Source organism: Balearica regulorum, chromosome 5, assembly GCF_011004875.1.
Source record: "Balearica regulorum gibbericeps isolate bBalReg1 chromosome 5, bBalReg1.pri, whole genome shotgun sequence".
NCBI lineage: Eukaryota > Metazoa > Chordata > Aves > Gruiformes > Gruidae > Balearica > Balearica regulorum.
Window position 1 is genome coordinate 20,725,453 of NC_046188.1, and position 14,072 is coordinate 20,739,524.

Consider the following 14,072-nt stretch of genomic DNA (forward strand, 5'->3'; position numbering starts at 1 on the left):
CTTCCAGTCCATTTGTACAATGTTGAGCCCTTATCCTGCTATGTCCTGAGTCACAGTCTTGACTTGTAGAAAAAAAACAAACAAAAAAACCCCGACAAAAACCAAACACCCACCCTAGGTTTATGAAGGAAAGCAATTTGCAGGTTTATTTCATTAAGGAAATACCCTTCTACTGTTTGATATATCAAGAGGAGCAACAGAAAGTATTCAAGGTACTGTGAATTGATGCAGTAGTAAAGTAAAAGCACAACAAGCAAATGCTGTTGGAGAAGAAGAGAAGAAAAAACTATGAGAAACACTTCATTACCTTAGTGGTAAAGATACAGTGCTTCTTCATATGTGGGAATACCTTTTCAGTGTCCTGAGCACTGAAACATTTGGATTAGTTTCTCTTTCAGCCAAATAGCTAAACCAAACCTTTAAATGTTTGGGGTTTTTTTTAAATTTTTTTAAATTTTTTTAATTTTTTTTAATTTTTTAATTTTTTTTAATTTTTTTAATTTTTTTTATTTTTTTAAATTTTTTTTTAATTCATTAACAGGGCTAGAATTGTTGTCTCTTCCTCAGAGGTCATGAGAAATTATCTCCTCTGCATAACAGCTATGAAGGTGTGACTTCTGGAGTAGTCACACACATATCGAGCTGTACCTCCCTCCCACTGGCCATTTCCTCATGCCACTTCCACCTGCGTCAACTCAGCCTGCCTGCTGAGAGGTTGCCTGAGTGTGCTCAGCTACATGAAGAACATGTAAACAGAGCCAAAGCACTTCATACTACAGTGATTCCAGTCTAGTAGTAGTCAAGAAAACATGTACAATTTTAAAATATATCAAAAAAGTGCGTGACTTCTCAATAGCGTGCATCGATGGTGTGTATGCCTCGTATCTAAAGATTCACCAGATATTTTTTGTTTCACTAAAGAGGGACTGAATAAAGGTAAGCATACTGGTTCTTTCTTCTCTTTCTCCATTTGTGAAAACACTTACCTAGTGTCGTACCGCTGGCAGATTTGCTGCCACTGGGTCTTGGCATAATCCTCTTGTAGGCTTGATGAATAGAAATGTGTGAAAATAGTGTCATATGGCCTAAAAGTGGAGTAACATCAGGCTGTAAACAACAGCATACAGTGCTATTAAGTCTGCTGTGTAAGCACAGACAAGATGATAAAATGAGCAAAATGATGATATTTCATGGATTTATACTAGCTGAAGTAAACTGATCATCCTCTGAACTCAATCAATCACAGTTCTCTTTGGAGCTGCTTCTAACATCATAGAATCATAGAATGGTTTGGGTTGGAAGGGAGCTCAAAGATCATCTAGTTCCAACCCCCTGGTGCGGGCAGGGACACCTTCCACTAGACCACGTTGCCCAAAACCTCATCTAACCTGGTCTTAAACACTTCCAGGGATGTGGCCTCCACAACCTCTCTGGGCAACCTGTTCCAGTGCCTCACCACTCTATCAGTAAAGAATTTCTTTCTAACATCTAATCTAAATCGACCCTCCTTCAGCTTAAACCCATTATCCCTTGTCCTGTCACTACACTGCCTGATAAACAGTCCCTCACTATCTTTCTTGTAGGCCCCTTCAGGTACTGGTAAGCTGCAATTAGATCTCCTCAGAGCCGCCTTTTCTCCAGCCTGAACAATCCCAACTCTCTCAGCCTGTCCTCATAGGAGAGGTGCTCCAGCCCTCCAATCAGCTTTGTGGCCCTCCTCTGGCCTATCTCCAACAGCTCCATGTCTCTCCTGGACACAGTACTCCAGGTGAGGTCTCACAAGAGCGGAGTAGATGGGCAGGATCACCTCCCTCGACCTGCTGGTCACATCTCTTTTGATGCAGCCCAGGACATGGTTGGCTTTCTGGGCTGCAAGCGCACACTGCTGGCTCATGTTGAGCTTCTCATCAATCAATACCCCCAAGTCCTTCTCCTCGGGGCTGCTTTCAATCCATTCCTTGCCCAGCCTATAGTTGTGCTTGGGATTGCGCCGACCCACGTGCAGGATCTTGCACTTGGCCTTGTTGAACTTCATGCAGTTCGCACGGGCCCACCTCTCCAGCCTGTCAAGGTCCCTCTGGATGGCATCCCTTCCCTCCAGTGTGTCGACCACACCACACAGCTTGGTGTTGTCAGCAAACTTGCTGAGGGTGCACTCGATCCCACTGTCCATGTCGCCGACAAAGACGTTAAACAGTGCCAGTCCCAGTACCGACCCCTGAGGAACGCCACTCAGCACTGTTCTCCACTTGGACATTGAGCCGTTGTCCACAAGTCTTTGAGTGCGACCATCCAGCCAATTCCTTATCCACCGAGTGGTCCATCCATCGAATCCATGTCTCTCCAATTTAGAGACAAGGATGTTGTGCGGGACAGTGTCAAATGCCTTGCACAAGTCCAGGTAGACAATGTCAGTTACCCTTCCCTTATCCACCAACACTGTCATCCCATCATAGAAGGCCATTACTAAGTTCTAGAGAAATACAGATAAAAATCTGATTATTTTTTTAAAGTCAATACTATAAGTTTAAAAATAAAACTGAAATATAGTGACTAATATATGTTTTCATAAACCAACTTATAATGAGCTCTGAGAGCAAACTTCCCACTACCATAGATAATTTTATAGTGATTGTAGAGCTATTCATAATGCTTCAAAAATAACAGCAAAATATATTATAGAAGCTTGTAATTATGAAACACTGGTAAGCAAGATGGAGATATTTACATATAGATTGTAGTTTGAAATGGTGATGTGTATATGAATGCTTTATAATGTTTGTACAATATCACCAGTTTAGCTCTTGTTATATTCAATTATTTTTAGATGGGAGATACGTTTTTAGTAATTGTCATCATATTACTTGATTACACGAAGCATGTGTTTTATATGAAAGACAAACACAGTATTCCTTAGACAAAAACCTACATGAAGGAAGATGAAATGATTGTGATTTTCTCTTCTGAAGAGAATTAGGTTATTATGATCATTTGATGGAGAAACTAGACCATAACTGGCTAAACCAAGGAACTGTGCCTTACTTATTAGTGTGATCTGATTTTCTAAAAACTTCCTGAAGCATAAATGTTCATGAATTTGCAGAATTATAAATGGAACAATTTTTGCTGCAGTGAGTATAAATATGAACTGGCTATTAAGCTAACTGGGGCAGAGAATTTAATCTAAAAATCCCTTATTAATATATCTTGATCTCAGAATGAAGTATTTGTTTGAATTCATCCTTTCAATGAAAGAATTTTATCATTGCATAAGGTGACAATCAGTTTGGATCTTATTCAGTGTAAATATGTAGGACCTCCCTGTATTATGACAATGCTTCAATAAAATGAAAAAGGAAGAATAGTGGGCTATGAAAAACATTTTGATTTACTCACCATTCTTAACTAGACTAGGAGAATATGAAAAAAGAAGGACATGGAAACATCAGATCAATGTTAGAAAATAATTATAATAATTTTAAAAAAATAAGTTCTATGGTGCTGCACTAGTGCATATATTAATATAATTTTTTTATATTTGAAATATTTTTATTGAAAGAAATAGATCATCCTGCCAACTAGAAATGATAATGTTGTCATAAAAGTTCTACTTGTCCTGAAAACAGAAGAGTGTTGAACTGCATAAAAACTTCACATTATCTGTGTCAAATATTGTAGTACTTTTCAGTGTATTTTTAAGCATTATCACCTCATATGCAGTTTGAAATTATGCTTACTTTATTAAAGAATATTGACTGGCAGAAGTCTGAGACCAACTTTTTCCCTATAGAGAGTTCAAATTTTGTCACAGTAAAAAATGGCATTTACTGTTCTCTTTCTATGTTCTTGGAACTTTTTGTAATACTGTGAACTCTGAACATACCATTAATGATGGCTTTGTTTAAAACCTCTGCCAAGTCTGCTTACAAATGAAAGACTGGTGGGTGAAGGTAGCAGGATTTGATTTTTTATCTTTTTTTTTCTTTTGAGGAAGAAAGGTTTTCGTTAAAAGATTAACATGTAGGCTGAATTTTTTTCATTCTTCTGTTTTAAACGGTCCAAAAAAAAAAAAAATCAATTTTACAATTTCTCCAGAAAGAAGGACAAAAACTAGTTTGAAAAATACTTTTCATCATTGGATGTCACCATTCTTCTACTGATCCACCTTCTTCCTTGGGACAAGATTTGAATTACCTCTTGCCTTCTCATCCACAAAAAACTTACATTGCTTCTATCAGCTGCTGCTAAGTGCTATGCTAGTGCAATACTTTTTTTAATGCACAGATTAGTTTTTTCAGCCCTAAGGATGGTAGGATTTAATTTACTTTGTACTGTGGTATTTTCAGTAAGCTACTTTTTTTTTTTTTTTTTTTTTTTACTTTGTTTTAGGGTTTATTGGTTAGTCCCAGCTCAGAATAGCAGCCAGTAGACATAAACTCCTCTATGCATACGTACGGATTTCCAGGTCAAGACATGTATCTAACATTCACCTGACATTCCCTATCCATCTCGATATCATCTGTAGTTAGTAGAGAGGAATATGTGCTTCTACAATGTGATTCAGATCTGGGGGGACTAAACTGCCCATTGTAGGTACCTGTCTGGTTCCATTAGTAAAGATGAAAGTGAGGTCAAATGTGTTCTGTATTTACACATTACATCCTTAACAGGAGATTAGCCTTGTTTTTTAGAAACTAACTTTAGGCTCTGGGTGTCATTATGGGGATGAAGCACTTGAATCCTGATGCAAGTTAACTTTTAAGCACTTAAATACAGTATTGGATTTGGTCTCAGGTCCGCTATACAATGACGACTCCAAAGGTACTCCAGCAAGTTGGTGTGGTTTGGTTAGTTTTTTTAGCAAACATTTATGACAAAGTCTGAGTCAAATACTTCATTGTGGCAGTCAGTTCAATATCAGATGAATGGCAATTCACTCCGTTTCTTTCCTAGTCTCTAATATCTCAAACCAAGCATGCTTGACTTTCATACCTCATGCCTCCAACACCTGGTACTATTAATGCAAACACATTTAACATACCGAGAAATGCATACCTATCACATTAACTATTGCATTTTTTCCCTTTTCTTTTTCCGTTTCTTTCTTTCAAAAGCAGTACAGTTCATCCTGATTCTCTAAGACATTTATTAAGATCCTTAAAAGATGAGAGATGGGAGGCATCAGGATAAGTACTGTAGACTTCATGGCCAGAAATGCAATGAGGCTCTTGAGAATATTTCAGGGCATTACTTTATTCATGAGCTAAAGACAGTGACTGCTGAGTGAACAGTGATCATAATAGTATACCCAATGGGTTTGAAGCCTCTTCCAAGCATATACTAAAAGCTCTTAATATTCTCTCAGCTTGTAGCAAATCCCTTCATTATTTGGTGTGTTAAATGAATGCGAAGTGCACTCATCTAAAAATCTGTCTGTATAAAAATAATATTTTTTGGAAGAGCTACTTTGAGAATATAAAAGAGGAAAAAAAAAAACCCCTCACATGCTTTGACAGAAAGTTATTTTATTTCATATGCATTAACAAAACTGGAGTCAGCATAGTTTTGTTTTTGACTTTCTTTTTAACATAAAGGAACAGTGTTGCAAGGGAGAGGTGCTGTCAGAGAATATGGTGAAAGAGAAATAGAAGAACGGTTACCATAATACAACAGAGCTCTGAAAGAAAAAGAAAAAAAACCAAAAACCAACAAACCCCTACTTAGAATGGTATCTTGTTTTGCAGTAACCCTTGTCTAGTGTGGGTTACTAATGTAAAGTAGGATACCATCTGGAAATGTATACATTTTAAAATACTTCTATGCAGTCAGTTTCTTCAGCTGATCCCAGAGGACTTTACTACATATCACTTTAATGCAGATAAAATTAAAAGTAAACTGAAGAGAAGAATGCTTATTTAAGTTTCAAAAGATCATTCAGTAACAGCGAGGTTTGTGGAGTCATGGTCTTTGGCCACCTTCCTCCTAGATGTACCATGAAGGACTGCTATTACCAGGAGGCATTTTTTCCTAATGAATTGCTGCAAGACATGTTTAGATTTGGGTCACTGCGAACAGGATTTTGTGAAACCTAATAGCCTCTGGATTTTGTGATATCGGTGCTTGTAAATATGTCTCTCAGTTTAGATACTTTTAACCTGGAAAGAGAATATTTGTCTGGTAACACAAAGAGAACAGACTTAGACTATCCTTTGCTTTAACAGGTAAGCTCCTTTTTGTCAAAAAGTATTATTATTTAGTTTTATTTCAGCTTTGAAAAAATGATATATGCACTTCTGTTCTAAAAGGAAAGAAACTGTGGTGTCATTTTAATGTTTTTGACATCATCACTTCTCTACTTAAATTTGACAGCATGGTGGGATCTTTTTGACTTCAGAATTGTTGGCATTCTTCAACTTAACCTGCAATCATGCACAGTTCAGAAACACACTGAATTGCCAGCACTTTAGAGTAGGCAAGCACTGGCTGACTATAGAGCGATCTCTGAGCTTCCTGCTACACAAAGGTATACATGACCTTGTGGTAAAATATGGACGAGTGATTTAGTTTTCAATTCCTTCAAAATCTGCCAGGAGACCTTATCTTTAATTGAATTTCTCTGAATGCAAAGGCATTTGTTATTATTTATTTGTGCAGTGGATTTGCAGAGTGTTAAGATGCTGTTACAGGTCACTTTGTGTTGCTGAGTCTGTAAAACGGTAACAGTATTCTGTCCCCATAGCTCTGAGGTGTGGTAGAACTGCCTCTGGCAGAGCAGGATGCAGCCAGGCTTGTGCGTTGAACAAGCTCCTGACTTTTTAGTAATGTGTGTTGCCTACTGTGATGCTTAACTCATCTCACACTTGGGACTTGGGCTGTATACTAAGATGCACAACCACACAGTAACTTTATACTACTCTAAGAAATTAGGTGGTGGGGACAATGGTGCAGAAATGTTGATTTCAGTCCAAGAAAAGGAGGTGGTATTGAGTCCTGTATGTATACATGGAAGGGGTTGTAGTTTTGTTCCAGTGCCATGTGGCCATACACATATAGTTATTGTGCTATATATTCTAGCATAGGAAGAATAATTTTCATCTACCCACATTGCTGGGGAGTGGGATATACTTCAAAACCAGAAAACGTATGAATTCAGACCCAGATCCTCAAAGACATCCAGGTGACTAATTCCCACCAAAATAAATTACAGTTGGGTACCTCAGTGCCATGGTGCACTCCTACCTTTGATGTACCTGTTTATGGGTTTCAGTAAAGACAGCATTTGAATATGCTATTGATGTTCAATTTACATTTTTTACGGCATAGGTCTTAATACACCAGGCGATTAATAATGACAAATATAGACATGCAATGTAAGGGTTATTTACCTACAATATCTTTGTCCATTGGTAGATATGAATAATGAAAGTAGTGGATGCTGTGAATTTGGGACTGACTGCATAATATATTTAGTGCTAACTCAGCAATCCAGAACACTAGAACACTGAAAGAATTCTATATCTTTGCTTGAGATGGCTGAGAAATACAATTCCTATCTCTCAGGAAATTCCATCATTTACAGAAATAACTAATTTCAATTTGGTACGAACCCAAAACAAAATCAAACCTTAACATTCTAGTAGCAACAAAAAGTGCTTATTTCTGTTTTGAAGCTGTTGGTGGTTTTAGACCTTTTAAATTTGTTATTGATAAGTACTTTTTAAAATAAACCCATTCTCATCAAAAGGAAATATTTTTAAAAGATCAATAAAATGAAGAATTTTCAGACTGAAACTCAGGAAGAACTTTACTTTCATGTAGGAGAAAACAGGGACTATGATGAGGATACAAATTTTTTCAGTTCTAGTGTTTGAATTTGAATTTGGAACCCCACAGATGAAAAGCTCTTTAATGAAAAAAAGGAATATCTTCAATTAGTGTCTGCTAAGAAAGACATTTCCAGTTAGTTAAGCCTGTATCCTTAAAGAATTTAGGTCAATTTCCAATAGCATTGTGTTTGGTTTTTTAATTCAAAGGAAGCCTTTTTAAGTGAAGATGACCAAACTTTTCAGTGACTTTTGCCCTTATACACTTTTACTTAATGGAGTTTACTGAGGTGAAAATTTGCTCTAGAAATGTCAACTCATTTGCATTTATGTTGGAATTTTACACATCATTAAAAATATGGATGTACCAATGTTAGAGAGTCTTGAATATGCATTTATTATTGGCCAGAAAATGAATGAAAAGTTGGCTGATAAAATGCTGATTCAGCAGTGCGAAGCAGAAAACCAGATATTATTCACCTCATCTTCATAGCAGAAGTCAGGGAACATATGGAAATAAGAGTTTTAAATATGTGAAGAATTCAAAGGTGCACCTGTTAGGAAAACACTTGACTTTTCATCTTCTCTCATAATTTCCTCGTGTACATCTAGGAAAAGCTATCTCCTCTTTCTAAAATTTTCAGAGAACATCCATATTTTATTGTAGCAGATTTGTCACTGGTTAAACAAACTTGCCTAAATCAAGTATCTGTGTTCTTAGCCTCTGATCATATGAGGGAAGTATAAAATATTAAATGCACCCCACTATTCATCTGCAAGTGAATGAGTATTTCCAACAGGTAATTGTCATATCTGATGACTTTAAAAACACGCATTAAACAACCTATTATTAGTTATTGCACTTTGAACACATTCTTTACTTAAAAAAATAATCCTTCAGTGTCAGCCAGTGTATTTAAGATATCTCTTAAATAAGTAACATAATAACTGGCTTGATGAACTTCAAGGATAACTTCCAAGAACAGTGCTCCCATTAGCCTCCAACATTGGCTTTAGGCTTTAGTGTAACCTGTGTAGCTTGGGATCTTATATAAAGGGAAACAAGAATAGGTGGTTTTATAGACTTCCTGAAAAGTAAAGAAGCCTCTTTTGGCATTATAGGTAAAAATACAAGTAAAATAAATATTAAAGTAAATATTAAGCACCAATTTTTATATAACTAGTTTTATTTAGACCAGTTTGGATGTAAACTTGGTATTTGCAGAAACGAATATTGAGATTTTAGAAGACTGATGGGATTCAAAGAAATTGTAAAAACTTTATGCTGCAAAAGTCTTGGAGAAATGTAAGGGCTTCTATGCACTACCTGAGGAATGTAGGTAACCACACAGTGCCAAGGGATTACCTGACACTTTAGGAGCTTTAACATTTTGGTATATTTGCTGGTGCTCATGAGTCCATATGAAATCATCCACATTTTTCCTTTTCCTCAAGAGAGTTTGGGTTGGTTTGCTGAAAATGGAAGACTTTACGTGGGCCTTTTCATTGACCTGTCTGTAGTGCAAACATTTTTGGTTTTTAGTCTTCACTAAGTTCAGTTAGACTTCATTGATTTTTATCACTAGTTGATATATAGACATAGAAGGGCATTTTACACTGACTTAAGCAGAAAGTACAGCTTTTTTTATAACTCAATAATCTAATGTTTTATTTTTCAAATGCCACAATTTCATACCTCCTATCCATAACCCTGATAAGTGTTGCATATATTAATAATTTGTAAAGCAAAGCTTTCCCAGAAGGAAAGCCTTAGAAAATTAGAAACTCTGTACACAGACTATGTATGTACTACACTCACAGTTGTGTGTGACTGCTTGCTAGTCTTTCCTTTTCAGAGGACTTGAGAATTTTACATGGCAATAGGACTTTGAGGTTCCCATTTATATATGCTTAAAGTTGGTCATGGAGACTGTAGCAAACTTGTTTTCTTTTGTTTAAAAGAGCAAGGTACTAATGGAAGAACTGTAATTTTCCAAGAAAAGTGAGGAAAAAACCCACCCTGTCTACTTTGCTTACTTTGTCTTTTGCTTTTTTTGTGGTTTATATAATATTCAGTGCATGAGTTATATTGTTGTGATTTGCTAAGTGCGTTTTCTTTTGACAAAGATATTTTAAGGAGGAGATTAGACAATTGTAAGGTCATCATTGTCACGTTCCCTGCTTCACTTATAATACACAGTATAAAGAAAATATTTTTTTTTAGTAACTTTTAATGGAATAGATTTCATGATCCATGTAAGAAGTTTGGCAGAAAATGTCAAAACAGGAAGTATGTAATGCCTGGACTGTCCACAAGTTTGAGGTTTGGAGATCTTTACATCTCCATGGGTGGCTCAGCACATCTGGCCTTTGTTAGTAGTCTGTAGGGACTCCCAATTCTTTTCTCCCAGAGTCTTACATTACAGATAAATTATTTCTGAATTATAACCAAGTTCTCAGGCAATTCATTTCCTTTCTCGTAAGATATTTTGGAAATGTCTATCAAATTAACTAACCAAGGAAGAAGAAAGCATGCATACACACACATCCATGCAGACACACTTATATACTGGAGATTAAATTCAACATCAAATTATCAGTTTGTGGCTAATCTCATCTCTCATACAGCTTAGTTTTTTGACTGCTAGAGAATTCAAACTAAATGAAATTAGTAAATGTCCCAGCTTTAGGCAAAGTCCTTTTACAGTGAATGTTAATAACTAAACCTATTGGAAGTGGATTCTTCATGTTACAAAATGCAAAGTTGCTAATGCTGGATCTAGCATACTACAGACAAACCTAGGAGGATTCATATTCAGATAGGTGAAGTTCATCTGAACTAGAAAACATCTCACCATCTCTTTCATCTCATCATCATAAAGAGATGAACTCTACATTTCTTTCACGGATTTACTAAAAGATACAGAATTCCTCCCGTTATGTGTCTTACTCTCTTCTACATTAGTGGCTGCTATGAACAGATTATGTATGTATGTATGTATGATCTATCTATCTATCTATCTATCATCTATCTATCTATCTAATCTAATAAAAGTATGTTTTACAGGTGAGAGAGAGAAGGAAACCCATAATTTGAGATGAGACAATAATTTTAATTTGAGACTTTGAGAAATGCCTGTTTGGTTAAACAAAGATGATGATTTGGGACCTAGCTGGAGACATCAGAAGAAAACCCAGTGCTGGGAGTGGTGTTTCTTGGCGGTTTGGTAAAAGCTATTATTCCTTTACATTGCTGCTGTTCATTTTCCAAGGTACCCCATCAAGCACACATATTCACAGGCTGAATAACAACAACAACAATATCATCTGAGATCTCATTTTATCCTGCAATAAAGGAGTGACACTGTTATGTATAGTGCAAGACGAAGACGACGAACAAGTGATGGCATTCTTTGCTCTGTATAGCTGCCTCAGCATTACGAAAATACCAGTTACTCACTGATAACATGCATGTGCCTCTGCTTATCTACCACAGATCCGCTGAACAAACCTGTGATGATGAGGAACAGTTTATGTCCATACACAGTGTCAATCAGATATTGTTGGGAGATTTTATTCTCAAGAAGAAATACGCACTTTTTCATTCAATTATTGCAATAAAACTACTGGTGGGAAAGAAATTAATTTTGAATTGTTTTTCTTAATCTCATCTTCTTTATAGTGCCATACTACCAAGCCCTTAAAGCCAATGGAAGTTCTTAATACAAAAGCCTATCTGTTCTTTAATTGTTATTATCTTAAAATACGTGTATACAGTTGCAGTAAGGTAGTTTCTTCACATGTGGCTCAGAATTTACTCTGAAGCAAGGATTTCTTTGGAAGTACACAGTTGGCTCACAGTCAATTGTTTTAAATTGAAGGGCTAATTTATTTTTCTTGTCTTTCTTCCCTTTACTGCAGTAATTGGTTTAGAAATACACTATCTGTTAACACAAAATGAAAATAAAGCAAGGGATAATAGAGTACCAAGACATGATTTCATTTTGAAGAAAAAAAAATTGATTTTTGTAAGACTTTTGCTAGGTTTTGTTTCCTATTTGCAAAACATTCTTTTGTAACTCATGCAGATTTTCTGTCATCTGCAATGAGACTTTTATTGGTTCTTTCACAGATAAATATAGCCAGTGTCTTGTGAGTCAAAATTCCACAACGAACTTCAAGTTAATATCAGAAGATTGTGGAAAATACAGAGCTGCTTCTGATTCTCAGGAAAGCTCCCATAGAATTCTATGTTGTCATGTCAAACTCTGCATCTTTATACTGACAAACCATGAGTCTTGCTACTTGATGTCAGGTGGGAAATTTTGGATAGGAAGCCACTGTTTCTAGAATACTAGAATTATTTTCTTTTTGCCCTCATGCATCCCTTATGCTTATAAATTAATATTTTTACCCTTCTCTGTTCTGAAAATTATCCCTACAGGCTTGTTGACTGAGAGCTCATGGAAGGTTGTCATTACAGTACACTTGATGTACCTACCTCAGAACATATGGCAATTTAAAATAGCACTTGTACAGGCGTCAGCTGAATTGAGTATTCCAGTTTACTAGAAAGCATACATTTCTGAATATCTGAATAGTAGTGTAAAAATGCATCTCCAAAACTTTTACTACTATACTTGTGCTGGATGGTGTTGACTATGACTTTTTTTTTTTTTTTTTTTGGACACAAAACTCTTTATGCTTTTAACTCTTTTTTAACTCTTTTTTAACTCTTTTTTTAACTCTTTTTTTAACTCTTTTTTCTTTTATGCTGCCTTCCTGTACATCAGAAATGTTTCCTAGTGCACTGTTGTTCAATGTTGAGATAATCAGGCCTCTAGGAAAAAAACAGAGAGAAAAAGCATGAGAGTGAGAGACTAAAGACAGAGATCAATTTAAAATATTTAAAATTCAGCCTAACAATGTAGATCTGCAAAGGTAAGCAATTATGATGAGCAGGTACTTTCATTAGAAGCACATGATAGACAAAAATGGCGGGGTTTATCTGCTGAAACGAGGGAGTGTACATTAGAGAAAGATACTTCAGGCTTCCTCCAAGATCAATGAGAAGGTGTTCAATGTAGTTAATCACATTTAAGATGTGATTCATCCTTCGGTATATGCCTGCTTTGAACAGATAATTCATTTCTTAAACTCCTCTGACTGTATTAACTGGATTTCTATCGGTTGTAATGGGACCAGTGCAGCTAGTTCAGGTGTGGGCAGAGATGGCATTACAGACGTCTGAAGTTAAATGGGATAGATCCCATTATATCAGAACAACTCACATTGTCTAGGGTGAAAATGAAGTACAGAAAGTGGAATACAGCAAAGATCTAACTGATGACTCTTGTCCAGATTGGGAGTCCATAACCAGAAGAGATGAAAAACCTAATTGCCTTTAAAACTGAAGCTGAGAGATATATATATATAAAAATAAAAGGAATTGCAGACCATACTGTAGTGAAAGCAGAGAATAGGGCTTGAACAAAGATATCCTTTCCTGTCCTATGCTGTATTCAAGTAAACCTAAAGAAATTGGTTCAGAGTTGCAGTGCGAATATTCATATAAGCATAAGTTAAAGCCTTCCCCAATACTTATTAAAAACTTGCTATTTCCAGTAAAAAACCCCAACCCACAAGTAAATTTAGAGCAAGAATACTCTAATAATGTGAATACAAGTGCTACAATGCAACCAATGAATGCTATATTTTATCCTAGCTAATACTCATGAAAAAGTTGGGTTTTTTTGTTTAAAGATATTAGTAGCTAATTCATGTGTGCATTAGCTGACTACCCTTATAATATTCATCCTAATTGTTGCTTTTCATTCCTTATCAGAGCTGGTCAGATAACAAAAAATCCCTCATGAATATTTTAATGAATAAATAGAGTGAGTTGTTATGCTGTTATTCTGTGCACCTTATTGTATATTATTTGACAGTATTCTGACAACTGACACTTGTTCATGAAAATAAGTGCAAATCCCCCAAGTGCAAGCCGGTGTGATTGTTCATCCAAAAGTCCACACCAGTAATATATTCTGCGCTATCTCTAGTTGTCACTTGTTACCTGCTTGTTTAAAAAGATTCACATATCCATTGGGCTCGAAAAACAATACTATGAGACTTAAGTAAAAGATTAAATATGATGAAGGAATCTCAGAATTAACTGATTGTTCTGAAATGTGGAAGGCTACAATTCATTTAAATAATCCGATCAATGATTAAGTATTTACAGTCTGA